This window comes from Marmota flaviventris, chromosome 7, assembly GCF_047511675.1.
Source record: "Marmota flaviventris isolate mMarFla1 chromosome 7, mMarFla1.hap1, whole genome shotgun sequence".
In the NCBI taxonomy this organism is placed as follows: domain Eukaryota; kingdom Metazoa; phylum Chordata; class Mammalia; order Rodentia; family Sciuridae; genus Marmota; species Marmota flaviventris.
Genome location: NC_092504.1, coordinates 143145424 through 143155230, shown reverse-complemented (window position 1 = coordinate 143155230; position 9807 = coordinate 143145424). Strand labels below are relative to the sequence as shown.

The window sequence follows — 9807 nt, the reverse complement described above, 5'->3', positions numbered from 1 at the left end:
CATGCACACCATGACATCAGGTGATATCTGCTTTAGGATTTCTCACTTATTGACAACGCGAACACACATGGGCACCACCTGGTTTCTGAGTCTCACAGTATTGTATTCTTTCCTGAATCAGACAAAGCAGATACTGGGCAGGAAGGCGAAGGACCACCTGAATGACCTCTAAGCGGCCCACAGGTCGGCAGCAGCTCCCGCATCTGACCCGCGAGCTTGGTTCTGGGGCAGGCCTCGCCTGCTGGTTCCTGGAGCAGCTCTTCTCTCAGAGGAGTCACCTGAGAACCCAGCTCATCGGGGCTCTAGCCTGGCGAACACGGACCCCACTGTTCCCTCACAGCCCTGGAAGCCGTTTGCTTACCTGTCTGTCTACACGGTGAACACCGGAGGGGCCAGAAGTGTGTCCTCTTGGTTTCCAGAGTGTCCACGCCAAGTGCAAAATAGCTACCCGCTATGTGTTCACCAGTGAGCGGAACAACAGGGCCTGGGGACTCAGGCCGGGGCTCAGCGGCACTCGGGTGGCAGACACCTGAGCTTCTGGATCCCAGGGGCCGCCCTCTGGCAGTGCCTGCACTTCACTCGGCCCTTTACCCCCAGTCCAGGCGGAGCCAGTAAGAGAGTCTCCAGGGGGTTGCTGAGTTAGGGCACGCGGGACACGTAGGCACACGGACAACCCCACATGTTCACAGTTGGCCACTGTTGCAACACCCCACTAATACTCCTGGAGGCCTTCCACATGAGAGCCGCTGGCCGCGCGGAAGCAAGCCGACCTGCACCACGCAGAGAGACGGGGTTTGATGTCCCAAGGGGGCGCTGGCACCCATGGACAGCGATCCCGACCTGGGAGCACGTATAGGTCATTTGTATGACGCATCTCATTCCCAAACCCTGGAGACAGGGAGGTCATCATTGCTCTCCTCACTCTTTAAGAGATGAGAGAAATGAGGCTGAGGCAGGGTGAGGACTTGCCAAAGGTTTTGCAGAAAGAGCTGAATCCTCTGCCCTCGGTGCTTCCCACGGGGACTGGAGAGCCACAGGACCCACACTCCCCGTGGCATGTAGGAGGGTGTGAGCCAGCACCACTAGGAAGGCAACCCCAGCAGCACTCGCCAAGTCAAGTGTTCTCAGTGTCCCTCCTGTCCTCAGAAAGCCACCTGGACACAGCTCTGGGAGTTGAAGGATATGATTTCTTTAAAAAAGACTTTCAGGCAAGTCACAGCTGAACTTTACACAGTCATCAACCAGTGATGACTCATGCACAAGTTTCCCCCTGGGAATCCTCTGCAAAACTCTGCTGTGGCGAGCTACAGGAGTCAAATGAGGGACTTCACATCCTCTAGCTCACGGTGGCTCGTTTCCTCCACGTGTGGCGAGGAAGCTGAACTCCTGAGCAGTGAGAGGCTTCTCTCTGGTCACTCACTTCATCAGGACCATTCAGCAGGATGGCCGTCCAGGGGTGCCTTGCACACTGGTGACACGCCTTTAGCCATTCGTGGCAGAAACGCTTTGCAGCAAGGATGGTACTGAGGGCCAGAAGGGAAAAGTGAGCAAGACACAGCTCCTGACCTTGCCAAGGACATAGCCCAAGACGATGACAGTCAGATGTGAGAAGAGTAACAGAAAATACAGACAGACATGGGACGAATCCACAGCACTGTCCCCTGTTCATTATGAACACGCGACCAGTGAAACTCCACTCCGGGGAAACCTCAGGAATGGGATCCTAAGTAGAGGAGTCATGTTCTATGTGTATGAGATGCCAATATGCACTGTACTCTCATGTATATGTAAAAGGAACAAATAAAAAATTTTAAAAGTTATTGGAGATACACACACACACACACACACACACACCCTGCCACCTGAACATATGGCATTCGTTACAATGGATGGGACACTCACTCTGGGTGCCTGGGAATGCGTAGGAGTTTGCCAGAAGGGAGGGTGCTCTGAGCAGGGTCCTGTGGGGCACAGGGTGAGGGATCTGGAGTGACAGCTGGTGCCACACTTGTAGGATGAGGCTTTCAGACCCTCAACAGACCTTGACTGCACGTTTCACTAAGGTCTCTCTCTCTCTTACACACACACACACACACACACACACACACAGCCTGCTGGGAGTCACCGCTGTCTTGGCTCTGTCCTTGATCTACCTTGGGACTTCTGGATGGGTGGCTCTGATCCCAGGAGCATGCCATGTGCCTGAGCACACTGTGGTTGTTAATCTGGGTGGGGTCAGGGGAATGGCTGTTGGTACTCCACAGAGACAACTGCAGCAGTGGTGGTGGCCATTGCTGCCCACAGTGGTGAGGGCTCTGTGTCTGTCAGCCCTCGAGCCCTGCTGGGCTGTCACTGTGGGGTGCACATTTTCTCCTGCTACCAGCTCAGCCTGCATGAGAGAAATGCTGATACAGCCCCCACACAGGGCAGCAATGCCCCTCAGGCAGCTGCCCACGGCCCTCAGTTCTCCCAGAGGCAGGTGGGAGCCCTCAGGGACTCCAGGCACCAGTACCCTCCATTAAGCAAAGACATTTGGCTCAAGGCCCGGGCTCAACCTTGGTGCAGAAGCCACCCAGAGCCGGGGGACAGCTGGGCTCCACCACGGAGCAGCTCTGTCTGAGAGCCTTGGTCATGGGTGCAAGGACCCAGGGGTAGGAAGAGCAACAGGGACAGAGCGGTGACCTTCCCAGGACCCACTCTGAAAAGGAGTTTCAGCTCTTGGGGGAGAGGATTCAGAGCTTCTGGCCCAGACTCTGGTGAGAGATGTGCTTCCCTGGCCCCGGGAAAAGCTTCCCCAGATCCATTCACACTTCTTCCAGGTGATGCCCAGGGTTTTCCGTCTGATTTCATCTCACTCCACTTGGTTTTTCCCAATGCTGATCTTGAGTTTGGGGACCATGGGCTCCGGTGTGCCCAGGTGTCCCACTAGCCTGCTGGAGTTACGTTGGTGGCTCTCACTCACTGAGCGTGTCCGCACCCATCAGCTCAGGCTTGGGAGAGCTTCGAACAGTGGCTCAAGAGCCAGTTTCACAAGGAGGGAAGGAGCCCAGGCCAGGCAGAGCTGCTCAGAGCAAGACAGCCAGGGAGAAAGGGCACCAGGGGGACCTCCCTGGAGACAGTGGGGACACTCGAGTGGTATAGCACCACCTGTCTTCTCAGGGTCATCCAGGGGCAGTTGCAAGGAGTGTCATTGCTTTGCAAGTGGAGTGGGGGTAGGCAGCCAGGCCCCAGAGTGAGGTAACAGTTGACAATGAGCAGCCCATGCAGGCAGGGTCACATGTGTTCTTTAAACCACTGTCGGGTCTTCTGTAAACTGCTTCCGAAGTAGATGAGAAAGGAATGGGTGGCAGTTAATTTGTAGGAAATAAACAAAGGAGCTGATGGAAAATCTGTCAAAAGAAAAGGATGAATGGGACCAGCTCTTGAGAGGGACCGTCCACTAAGGCCGGTGTGAAGCTAGGAATGACAGACTTGGGTGTCTCCACTCCCTGGGAAGGGAGATTCCTTGAGTAGCACCAGTGCTCTAAGATGACTTCTGGCCAGCTGCTGACCCCAGTGCCCATCATGGGACCGACTTGTGGATGAAGCCCCCTTAGATAGGATGGCCACCAGGACAGTTCCGGAGAGGACCAAAACCCCACCACGAGGCAAGGAGGAGTCGAACCCCTGACTGGTGAAGGCTGCTGAAGGAGGAGCCCAGTTCTCCTGGTAAACAGCAACCAGTCATAGGGTAATAGATCTGGGGACCACCTTGTCTCCCCCGTGGTGCTGCTGGGAGTCAGTGCTCCCTCCCTCCCTCTCCCTCCCTCCCTCTCTGTCTCTTCCTCTCCCTCCCTCCCTCTCTCTCCCTCCCCTGCCTCTCCCTTTCTTTCTCCCTCCCTCTCTCTCCCCCTCTCTCCCTTTCTCTCTCCCTCCCTCCCTCTCTCCCCCTCCATCCCCTCCCTTTCTCTCTCCCTCCTCCTCCCTCTCCCCTTATTTCTCCCTCCCTCTCTTTTCTCTCTCCCTCTCTCTCTCCATCTCCCCATCCTTCCTCTCCCTCCCTTTCTCTCTCCATCCCTCCCTCTCTCTCCCTCCTTCCCTCCCCCTCCATCCCCCCTTCCTCCCTCCTTTTCTCTCTCTCCCCGCCATCCCTGCTTGAGCCTCACTCTGCCTTACTGTCCCCTCACTTCCTTGCCGTATCACTCATAATAAAGTTCCCCTGCTTGGCTTTTGCTGTCTGACTTTAAATTTTCTTTCTTAGGGAAAGGAGAAGGGTTTGCGGCCTCAGCTCAGGTTTCCCTGTGCCCCGGGCTGGAGAAGGGACACTGGGAATCCGGATCAGAGTGGGCTGTTCCCCACGAGGTGTGATGAGTTTGAAGACAGTGATCATAATGGACCTTTATAAATACCCATCTAACCGAAATGCTCTAGAAGTAGGCGATATTTTAAGCATGTTGCTGACTCTTAAATAAAAAGCAGTCAAAAGTAAAAAACAACAACAAAAAATGGTTTCCCTTGACCTTAAGAAGACATGTGTTCGTGGTACAGCAGCCCAAGCAGCCTTCTTGGGACTAGCATTTAGTTTTCAAAGAGCATTAATCCTGTTGCAGTTATTTTTTCCTATGGGAAAAGGAAAAGGAACATTTCAATAACTAAACTGCTCTTAATACTCATTTATTTAAACTCTTTTCTCATTTGGCTGAAGAGAAAGAAGTCACGTGACGTTTCTTCTGGGTGCTGTGACTCAGAAGGAAGTTTGTGGAAGGAGCCTGGCTGTGTCTCCCCAAATACTTCATATTTAGCATGAAAAGGATAGCTTTCTGTGACATTTTTAAAGTGATTTGCATGTTACTACTTGAAACGCCTAATATTTCAATCCTTTTCTCTTCTGAAAATGCCTATGTTTTAAAATTCCTGCTTCTGCCTCCCTCTCAAGAATTATTTAAGAAAACAGGAAAGTGTTCTCAGAAGGTCGTTTGGGGTCGCTGCCTCTTCTGTGAGGCTCCCAGGTTCCCGCAGGGAGCGCAGCGCGAGGGGGGCTTCAGGAAACAGGTCCTGCTTGTTGTGGCTTTCCAGGCCCGGGTGCAGGACCGTGGACAAGGTGGGTGCTTGAAGAAATCAGAAAGAGCTGCACTGAAAGAGGCTTCAAAGTCTCCACCCGGGGGTCCGTCCCCGGAACTGCAGACGTGCCCTGGAAGTGGCATGCGCCTGTTGCCCGAGTCCAAGGGGGCCACAGAGAGGATGCCTGCCCTCAGGGGCTGGCCACGTGGCTCAGACTCCGCCAGTGCAGGGGGCCCCCCTGCAGCCCCACACCTCAGGCCCAGAGCCTCCAGGAGTCCACATTGGGCCCCAGTGCTGGGCACAGAGCCCAGGGACCCAGGGACACCTAACAGTGCCCCGCACCCTAGCCACACCCTAGCCCTGCAGCTCTCCTTAGAAACCGGTTCCCTCACGTGGCCCCAGGAGGCAGCAGGGTGGGTCGTGGCCCCTGGGTTCCTCAGAGGGGCGCCCCAGGCCTCCTCTCCGCCTGCTCAGCAACCCGCTGGCCCGGCTCTGGAGCCCTCTCCCCGTGGTACCTGCCTGCAGCCCCCAGCGCCAGCTCACCCTGCAGCCACTCCAGGTTCCCAGTGGCTCAGGCCACGAAGGTGGAGCCAGCGCTGGCCCTCCCTCCCCTCGCACTGGCCCTGGGGGCTTCTGTAGATGGGCCCAGGTGCGCCCGTGCTCTGGTCTGAAGCAGCCCCTCCGACGTCACCACACTGTGCACGGAGCCCTGGGAGCCCTGGGCTTCTGCCCAGCCACTGCCATTGTGGTGGTGTGCCCTAGTTACCTCGGGCCTAACTGCGCAGGGACCCCACCACTGGTGTCTGCTTCCACCCTGCCCTGCAGGCTGCCCTCAACGCGGGGCCACAGATATTCTGGCAAAGCCTGGGTCATGCCACATCACTCCTCTCCTCATTCAGAGGAAAGGTGAACATTTCACCTTGACCTCCATGACCCTGCATGATATGGTCACTCTGACCTCACCTGCTACCAAACATTTCACTACTCGCTGAGCGTGTTGGGAAGACCCCCACCACGGCCTTTGTCCTTCCTGCTTCCCCTGCCTGGACTGCTGTCGGCCCAGACCTCTCTGCCTGTCGAGCTTCACATGAGTGCTCCTCCCCGGAAGGCCTGCTGGCAGCCTGTGCAGAGTGCTGGCCATGCTGCCCTGCCCTCCCCTAGTGCTCTGGCCCCCTGTGGGTGGAACCCAGGGGTCCCAAGAGCAAGGGACAAAGACAAAGGGCCGTGCTCACTAGCATCCCAGAGAGGCCACCTGGGGAGCTATGGCACCCTCTGGCATCAGGAAACCACTGAGGCACATCCTCAGGGACACTGCGCTTGGCTCTGAGGAGCTTCTCACTCCTGAGGTCACAAGCGCCCCTTCAGTCACCCCAGGGTCTGCTGCAGAGGCTCTCTGCAGTCCAGCACTCCCACCTGGTGGCCATGGAGCTCAGAGCCTTCAGATCAGGTTGGCACTGTATCTGCCCCAGGCCTGCAGCCTACTCTGGTCCAAGGCAGACGCGGGGCCCGCGGCTTGAGGGGAGTGGGCTGTGGAAAGCAAGGGTGGTGTGAGGAGGTGCCGCAGGCTCAGCGGGCCCCTACCAGGCCTGCAGAGCACCAGGCCGGGCCAGGCCTGACACGGGGAAGCACTGCTTGCCTGCCCACCTCCAAGACCACGCCAGACACGCCAGCCAGAGCCCAGGCCTGCCCAAAGCCACCTGTGAAGAGAACTCTGGTGTTTGAGGACAAATCTGAGAGGTGAGAGGGAACTTGAAGGGCAAATTCCCTCACCCAGGAGAGGTGTTTCACCTAAGAACCTCGAGTGTGAGCCTACGAACTTAATACAGAGTGACAAAGTGGTCAGAAGTGCAGAGGTCTGAGCTCACTGCTTATCACATCGTGAAATCTCTACAGAGATGGGCTAAGCTGATGCACATGGAAGAAGCCTCAGTCGTGACTCCGGGGCTCTATCTGGAGGAAATCCATGAGTGAACACGAAAACTCTTCAGGCCCAGCCACTGTCCTCACAGCCCACATGCTGGGCAGGGAGCTGTGCAGACTCCCAAGGAGCACCCTGGCCAGAGGACAGATTCCTCAGAAGCCTAATGGGCTGAACCCTGCAGGCCCCAAAACACCAGGCAGCTCATGCTGCCATATATAGGTTCCACTGTCCGTCTCTCTCCTCCCTAAGGGCTCAGATGCTCGCTGCCTCGGTGCCCGTGTATTTTTGTATTTTGGGCTCCATTACATTGGTTAAGTCAAAGTCAGGCGACACCAGTCAGATTCATCCTACTGCCCACTTCCGAGGTTCACAGAGCAGACAGACTCCAGGTGGAACTCTCCCTACATCTCTCTGCATCCTGATGTTCTGCACAGGAGGCCAAAGGACCGGGGATCAGGCTATGTTTCTGTCCCTCCTGGCAGGAGGAGGCTGTGGCGTGGCAAGAAGGGGATGTGAGGAGCCTGGCTGTCCATGTGGGTGGGAGGATCGGGACCTGGGGGACAGCGCCTCCTGCAGGCACTTGGCCGTCTCTGCATGCACTGGTTTGGATTAAAAGTGCTAGCCTGGATTTTCCTGGAAGGAAAAATGCCCAGATAAAATTACACACACACACACACACACACACACACACACACACACACCAGATGTCATGGAGAAGGACAGTGAGAGAAGCAGACTGACAGGCTTTGACACAAAACAATGCTTGCAGAGGCCCAGTTTACAAAACACAGGTCCTAAATCAAGCGAACCTGCAATGGCAGGTGAGGATGAGACCCAGGACGGAATGCAGGAGAGCAGCAGGGAGAGTTCACCTGTGGGACAGGAACGCCAGCTAGGACTGAGCCCTCGCATACGGCATGGGGCAAAGCGTCATAAACAGTTTTCCACATTTTTGGAGCATTGATGCCACTAAGCCCTCAAGACAACCCTCTGGCGCTGGCATGTCAACCTGGCGGCACTGCCAGCCAGCCAGCAGGAGGGAGGGAAAATGCAAGGAAGAAGTCCAGTTCCTACACAGCAGGAGCATGGCCAGGCCTCAGGGCCAATGAGGCAGCTCTTCGCCCACCCTGCTGCTGCCCGCGGAAATCGGCCAGAGCCCCTGACTAGCCAAACCCAATGAGAAGGTACGGGGACCCAGGGACTAAACAACAGCACTGGTAAAGGTCACCCTTCCAGGGCACAGAGAGGCAGTGGGAAAGCACACCACATGGCTGGTCAGTTGGGGCACGTGGGAGCCCAGCCCCATCATAGAAGGCACCTGGGTGGGCGGTCATTTCCCCTCCAGTCCAAGGCAGAAGGTTCCCTGCTCTGCCATCCCCACATCCTGGTCCAAGCACGACGGAGCAGTTTCACACGCTGCTCCTGGAGGGTTTGAAAGGGAAAGGCACATGAGCAGGGACCTATTCCTTGCCACAAGGACCTGGAAACAGAGGGAGCCCCCCTATGGGGAAAGTTCAGCTGGGACATCCTGGGGTGGGAGGGTTCTTGGCCTTGGACGGCCACCTGCCCAGGTACGAGTCACGTGCTGGTGCATGCTGTCCTTCAGATCTGAAATGTTCCCAAAGGCCCATGTGGTTAAGGTGTCCTCAGTCTTGTGCCACTGGGAGGGGAACACTTGGGAGACAGGGCCTGACGCTAGCAGGAGAGATGGAGGAAGGCAGGCTCCCCAGGGCAGGCATACCCTGTCCCTTCCGACTCTCTCCTTGTTCCCCAGATACCATGAGGTGAGCAGCTCACTCCAATGTGCTCCTGCCTGCCACAAAAACTGGACCACCAAAGGTCCCAGCCCTGGGGCCAACCACCGAGGACTGAAACCTCTGGAACCACAAGCCCAAAGAGACCTCTACTCCCTACATATCTGGGGTCACAGTCACAGTGAGGGAAGGCTGATCCACCCAGCGCCCAGGGAGAAGATGACCATGCTGCCGGAGACCAGAGGGTGCGCACAGCTCCACCCCTAGCCCTCGCCACCAGAGGCCGTGCTGCATGGGATTCGCCCATCGGAAAACTCACAGTGGGTACTTCATCACTCTGTCTTGAGCTGAAATTCACAGGCCAGAAGGTGTCTTTCATTCAATTTGCAAGCAAATGGCTAGTGGAAATTCATCCCAAACACTGAACACCACCGAGGCGCTCAGGCAGGAGGACAAGACAGGTCGGACCTGGAAGGACAAGTACAAGATTCAGAACAAGATTCACAAAGGATGCAGGAAGGGTCGGGATGGAGGGCTATGCACATTTTACAGCTCCTTAAAAATCTACTACGACATAACCTCCAGAACAGAGCTGTGCGCACGGGTCCACACAGTAGAGGTCCATGCACTCCATGCCTGTGCCATCACCAAGGTGACATTGTGGGGAAACAGGTCTGTGGGCCACATGGAAACCCAGGAAAAGGAGAGGAACTCTTCTTTTCCCCACCAGTCAAGCCCCTGGGACATTGCCTCTGGTGTGGGAATTCAAAAGCACCTCGTGCGTGTCCACCTGGTGAGGACTCGGACCACGTACTAAAGTCCAGGAGGTGGAGCTGCAGTGAGACCAGCACTTCTCCACACCCTGATGGAGGAAGGTACACAGCACCACTTCTCTGGAGCACCCTTTTGTCATGGATATTAAGGCCATGAAAAGTGTATGTGGCTTTCACCCACTAGTTGTGCCTCTGGGGAGGTAAAACAAGATAATCGGAGATGCCCACAGACAGGCTGGACCACGGGTTCCTTGCACCCCTGCTTACAAGGGCCCCAGTAGAAAGCAACTTGAATGCCCAGGGAAGGGGAACACGTCTG

At 56.2% G+C, this 9807-nt stretch overlaps 1 protein-coding gene across 17 annotated transcripts in view; it reads right to left on the bottom strand.

Moving 5' to 3' along the window:
- Nucleotides 1–9807, bottom strand: part of LOC139706457 (sperm motility kinase 2B-like) — a 41771-nt gene that overhangs the window by 14175 nt on the left and 17789 nt on the right. Inside the window, exons 5-7 of one of the 17 annotated variants that reach the window (XR_011708065.1) lie at nt 9035–9183; nt 6454–8383; nt 4638–5087 (exon numbers count right to left, since the gene is read on the bottom strand). The exons of 15 other annotated variants lie outside the window; for them this stretch is intronic. The gene's annotated coding sequence lies outside the window, so the exon portion shown is untranslated. Of the gene's footprint in view, nt 1–4637; nt 8384–9034; nt 9184–9807 lie in introns of those variants that run through there. One more of the 17 variants, XR_011708063.1, reaches the window with a different exon arrangement.